This window comes from Coccinella septempunctata, chromosome 4 (assembly GCF_907165205.1).
Source record: "Coccinella septempunctata chromosome 4, icCocSept1.1, whole genome shotgun sequence".
Classification (NCBI taxonomy): Eukaryota; Metazoa; Arthropoda; class Insecta; order Coleoptera; family Coccinellidae; genus Coccinella; species Coccinella septempunctata.
Genome location: NC_058192.1, coordinates 40,330,528 through 40,337,503, shown reverse-complemented (window position 1 = coordinate 40,337,503; position 6,976 = coordinate 40,330,528).

Sequence of the window (6,976 nt, the reverse complement as noted above, 5' to 3'; positions counted from 1 at the left end):
GAAGGAAATGTGATTGACTGTTAGCGACACAGAATATCAACCATCTGAATTCTGTAGTCCATACAAATTTTTTTGAACTCTCATCATACTAATATAGCCGTTTGATACTGAAATCCGTCATTTGACAAAATGAGTTGTCAGTCATAGACTGACCAACATTTTCGAAAGCTATTGATCTATTAATTAAATCGTTCTATAATTGGTCCTAAATTGACAGTCGTATTGTGAACAACGATATGCAGCGGATTATCTAAACACGAAATAAATTCTGAAATGTTTCGGATCATGAGGTTAATTGAATAAGTATATTGTTCGTATCATTTGTTGAACTTCATTATTCTAAATATTCTTCAATGAATGAAAATATAATATCAACACACATAATTGATTTATTCGTCATCAAATAATTAAATAAATCGTTTCTCGAAAAGTTTCGAGTCTTGAGGCAAATATAATATTGAATTATTTACATCATTATTTGTCGAACTTCAAAGTTCTGAATGAATTAAAATCTAAACTTGACAATATACGAGACAGTTTTCGCAAGAGTTTCAATGAAATCTGAAAATTTTCATCATTCTAGAGCATTCTGGACATCAATAATTCTCGAATCGTCCATGGCATAAATTCAATTTTATCCAATATAACACGCAAAACGAAATGTTACTCGAACTCATCTTGAGCAATTCGTTCCTAAAAAGCTCGAATCAGGTAGAGAAGTTTGAACCCTTCGTATCAGCATTAACACGTGTTTTGCAGTAAACAGATGCCGATTTCATTTTCAACGGGCAATGTAACCAGGGTCGGGGAGATGAACCAGAGTCTCTGGATGAACGTTTCTCACAACAAGAAGAATTTGAATTTTCATATGAGGGTGAGGCATTTGTTTCAAAATTTTCAGAGTACAAGGAGTATACAGGGTGTTTCACGAGTAAACAGACAAATGAAAACCGTGAATTGAGGGCATTGCGCGGAGTTCAAAATCACCCCATATACAGGGTGTCCCAAAACTAGTGAATCAAACGTCACACCACGATAGAGTAAACCAAATATTATCGAATGACACCAACATTAGTTCAACGAAAACGTACCGTTTCCAAAATAATCAGAATTTTATTAAAACACCTAAAGTTCCCGATTTTCGAACTATTTTTCTTAATAACAGGGCCAGTTTGTGAAGAAGGATATCGATTCTAAATTATATTGAACTAAGATTATTGTTTTATCTCCCCTAATTGAAATTATTTTAAGTAGTTAATCGATAACCATAACCTAAGTCTCGACCTAAGTTGATGTTAATTGAAACAATTGTTTTTTCTACATGATTTTCAATACTCAGATTAAACAGGGGTGATAATATGGAAGAAAAACGCTATCCTCAATCACAAATTTGCCTTGTGATTGAAAAAATAGTTCGAAAATCGGCAATTTTCGGTTAGGTTTTCTCAGAAACCGTACATTTTCGCTCAACTAATGTTGGTGTCATTCGATAGTATTTGATCTACTCTATCGTGTTGTGACGTTTGTTTCAATAGTTTTGGGGCACCCTATATATAGGTTTCTTCAGTGTTTTTTGAAATTTCTCGAATTTCCATTCGGCTATAAGTCCTGAAATTCTCTATCAAGTCGACTGAAAATTTATATTAAGCCTTGAGTTGTTAATTTCATTGAAACAGAGCATTTAAATTCGAAAAAAATCAGGACCGGGCTCAGTGAGGCTTTACTAACTTCAAACTCATAAAAACCACGTGTATGTAGTTTTTTAATCATAATTTAAACTTTTTTGTTATCTGCATTATTATTGTCTCAAAATGAATTGATTTTTGGGTTGCGCCACCTGTTGATCATGTTTTAGAAGTAATTGTTTTGGTCAGACGCCTTCAAGGAATAGAGCACTTCATGAAAAATAGAAATTCTTAATTGATTTTTTTTTCAAAGAAATGAAATGAATGTGTTCAACAATTATACCATATTCGGTCTTCAAAATAGTCATTCACAATGATAAAATGTTTCAAAATTGATAATGCACAAATATGGATGGAAAAACTACGCTATCTTCAAACTAAATATTAAAACTTGATCTTCAGAATTAATCTATTTTTCTTTGGACAACTAGTTGTGTGAATTAAAACAAAGAAAGAAATCGCGGGGTGTCAGATCTGGAGATCTAGCAGTCCAATGTTGGGGTCCTACCCTTCTAATGAAATGACCTGAAATACTGATAAATACTTTTGCTAGTGCATGAATATCATCAATGTTTCAATAACAAATTGTAATAAGACCAGACCAATCCATAGATTTCCATAGATCCAATAATGAATATAACGGAATAAGTGAAGAACTCGAAAGTGCATTTATCATACTTATTCGAAGTGCCAATCATTACCTTCACTAAAAGACCAAATGAGGTGAAAATCAATTCGGAAAATTACTTCAGGTCCACGTTGTCCATAAAAAGCGATTCATTCGGAAGATATCAAGTTATAATTATTATTTTCATGATAGCGTAGTTTTTTATTGCTATTTTTGCTTATTATCACTGTGAATGATTTATCTGAATAACCAGATATGCTAAAATATCAAAAACGAAAAAATTCAGTTGAACATTTCCAATTCCATTTTTAGATTTCCACTTCTGATTGGCGATCATATTCATACCAATAATTATTATGAAGTAAAAGTCAATATGCTGCGCTGGTTTTTTCTAGAGGCATTTCACCACCAAACAATTATTCATTAAAAATTATCCACTGATAAAGCATACCAAACTTTCATTGATTTTGAGAAAATAAATGCAGATACCTGAAAAATTGAAAATTATGACGAAAAAAACTACAAACAGAGTGTTTTGCATGAGTTTAAGTTTGAATATAGCCTCAATGAGTCCGGTGCTGTGTTCGTCAACTTTTAATGTTCTGTTTTATTGAAACTTACAAGCTTAAGCGGATAATGAGTTTTTAGCCGAATACAACTAAATTATTTGGAGTTATAGCTGAACCAAAATTCGGGAAATTTGAATAAACTCCTCTGTATATCGGAAACGGAATGCCCAAGACACACATATGAGGTGTTTTTGAACTCAGCTCAATGCCCTCTATTCACGGTTTTCGTTTGTCCGTTTACTTGTGAAACACCCTGTGTACTGAAAAATCGCAAAAGACTCCTCGAGCAATTGAGAAATGCCATTAAATCAAGGAGTTTCTTTTGATGCGCTATGATGAAAAATATCAATATCCAGTTATTATTATTATTTATATAATTATATCTCGAAAACCAAGGCACTTTTACCAAACGTAAAATATATTTATCTGAAGCGCCATAGAGTCCTCTACCCGCAGGATCCATATTATCCATTCATTACGCCACACCCTGTATAATTATTATCATTATATCAATGTATTGAAAATAAACAGACATGAATACGAGCCAGTTGTTTTGTGAGGTGAAGCTCCTCTTGCTTCAAACTGCTTTTAATTATTTTGACTACTATTCACGCAAGATGATTTTTGTTGAAGAATTCAACATTCTTGTAATTATCCGTTCATTTCTTCAAGAGATACCCATTCCCTACCACCTTTGATTATTCAACTCAATGCTAACACTGCATCAAATGCATTTCATCTTCGGGTTAATTTTTTTGAATTCTACAACTGATGTAACGTCTTCAACCTCCAGCCAAAGAAGATAAACAACAGTAACTCTCCTCAAGCTACTGATCACTTGTATTTTCCATATAAATAAATAGATTTGGTATGTCTTCAATTAGTTTGTATAAACGTCAATTATGTTCCTTACATATTTTCGACTTGATATTTTCCGAAGTAATTTAACATTGTCATGAAATACGTAATTACTGAGAGTCTCACGTAGAACGGACTACGTAGCACTGATTTAAAACTCAAGAATATTTTGACAAGCGTCTTAACCCAACATTTTCGTATCATACAGAGTGAAAGGTATCCAATTTTCATGGCCAATCCAGTGCTAAAATGAAAGTGAATGAAGTATAGAAGCTGAAAGTAAAACGTATATCTTTATCGATTCATTCGGGAAAAACATTTATATGGAGTTCCTGATGTCGTGAATATAATGCCCAAAAATTAGACTACTATTTCATACCAGAACAAATTCGGTAAAATTGTCTTTTGAATTAATCTTATATGTCACGAAAAATTTCATTTTCATGCATCATTCACTTTGGGACCTATATGGTATTAAACTCCCCTATCGGACGCAGTATCGTAGACATAATCATATTTATTCAAAACTGTCCAACTTCATTCACACCGAGATCACGAACCTTATCAATCAATTATCAGCGTATGAAGTTTATTAATATTAGTATCGTTCTCGAACTATTTACAGGTTTCAATATGTGTGAATGAATCAGAAGAGCAGCTGTATTCTATATATGAGTAGAATTCGAGCTGTCTTACTTTCTGTCCTCCTAAAATCTGGCAACGTTGCGGGAGGTGAGAGCGCACTACTAATAAGAAATATATGCGGAGGTAGTAAGGTCTGATTCGTTTGAAGAAAAATTTGTCGATAAAAATCTTTTCCCCTCTTTAGGTACCCCTGTTATTTACCTTCCCCTCTACATATATAAACAAAAATTATTCCAATTATATAACTGCTTCACCCGGAGGTCAGGTCGCCCAATGAACTTAACGGAGGTAGCAGCGCACTACGGGTTCATATATATATATATATATATATATATATATATATATATATATATATATATATATATATATATATATATATATATATATATATATATATATATATATATATATATATATATATATATATATATATATATATATATATATATATATATATATATATATATAGTTATAAAGTGTTAATACCACCTCCAAAATAGTAACTCGTTTAACGCTCTTACCTCATATATATCGATGTCACCTCCGAAATCGGAGGTGACATCGTTTTGCCTTGTTTTTTAGCTTGTTAGATTCAGGAGGCTTCAGGGATCAACATATCAAAAAATCGTTTTGAGGTCACATCGCACCCCGTTTATGTACTGAACAATCTTTTAGTTCGAGTGTATATCACTGGCGCTAGTGTGCCGAGCTGTATATAGAAGAATTGCTCTGCGGGACTCTTTGCTGGTTAGCACCTCCGAAAATGGCAACGTTGTACCGTACAAGCAGATGTAGACAGGCGGAATATCAGTATACGGAGGAATTAAGTAAACAGAGGCGCAGCGCGCTATCTCCTCCATAATTGCAATCCAGGCGGCATATCTCAACAATTTTTATCGCATTCTTTTGTAGGGGAAAGAATCACGTGAAAGAAAACCAATCTTAGCTCTCTCGAATGGGATTATGACTGTATACATTTCATCGTGTGTATCTATGCATCCGTTGAACTTCTTTCATCTCATGCTAACACCATAATTCTGAATTTGGCGATTTAATTACTTACTTGAAAACAAATCGATTTGAATCTTGTACATAATAGTGATTCTTTCTATGAAAATGATCTATATAGATAAGACCACTCATTAGAATAACGAATAAATCAGTAATGTTCTTAGAACATAGAATAACAGGAAGGAGCTTTTCTAGGTACACCTAGAGGTAAAATATATCTATATATACTATGAAGAACTTTCTTTCAGCTCGAACTTTCGATATTCATTTATATCAACATCGATAGCACTACAAAAAGTGTATCACTCACAAGAGCGTAATGCTCTATGTAGGGAAACGGCTTAAATGGATGATACCAGATAGTTTTTTGTTAAGAATGTACAACTACCTGCAAGATAACACAACAGGAGAAAAATTATTCATTGTTTCAAACACTTGTTAAAATACATATCGGGCTAAAAACCCTGAATCTACGCCAACACGAATCACGAATTTGTACAATTGGAGATATTTCAAGCTATTCCGTCTCTGGTTTCTGCATGATTTTATCGGGCCAAATGTTGCCTTGTTTCGGCCGGTTTGATAACCACTGATAGGAAATATTGACGAATTTTCAATGAAGTGTGAGAAATTTTTGAATTTCTTTTTCCTATTTTCTAATGAATAACCACTGATATATCTATGGGAGATGATTCCCCAACATGAGGGTTTCTCAAACAACTGAAGAACAGAAGAATCTTCACTTGGAAGGCCGAACCTAGTCGAAAGACCTTCATGGTCATAAGATTTGGAATACTATTAATTCCACTACTGGGTAAACTGAGCTTACCTTCACCCACCTGAAGATGTTATTGTGTCGTGGTTCAAAACTAATTTTGTAAGATCGTATTATCTATTTTGAGTTCAATTGTGGATCTTCATCCAGTATCAGTCACATCAATTCAATATATCTCTATAATTCTGAATTTGGCGAAATAATTCATTACCTACCTGGGCCTTCAGCTGAGCTATGTTATTTTTGTTGTTTCATTATTGTGCATTATTTCTCGTTATCATGTAAAATGGTTGTACCGTTTAAATAAATAAATTCTTTCTATGAAAATTATTTATATAGATAATACTTCCTATTAGAATAACGAATAATCAGAAATGTTACATTGCATATAAAAAAATGAGCTGTTCAGAGAAAGGAGAATACTTTTTGGAAAAGAATATTCAGAAGTACAGGCCGATCCTTAGGCGTGCCGAATTCCTTATGTGCCGCTCCGCCCGCTCCAAAGACAAAAAATATACTTTTTTTTACATATATACGGTGTCCCAGATAAGATGAAAAACATTTTAATGTGAGATAGAGAACACCTCGAGGATTACGAAGAACCCCCACATGTAGTATCTAAGAGTTCTAGATTCTGATTTACAGGGTGTTTTTCAAATTTAAATGGAAATTGAAACCACTCTATCTCCTGAACGGAGATATTCATCCGAAATTTGATATGAAGATAGCTTCTATGAGGTTCCAGAAACTGATTTTTCGTCTTGATAGCGACAATAATTTTTTCTATCGTGTCGATATTCAACAT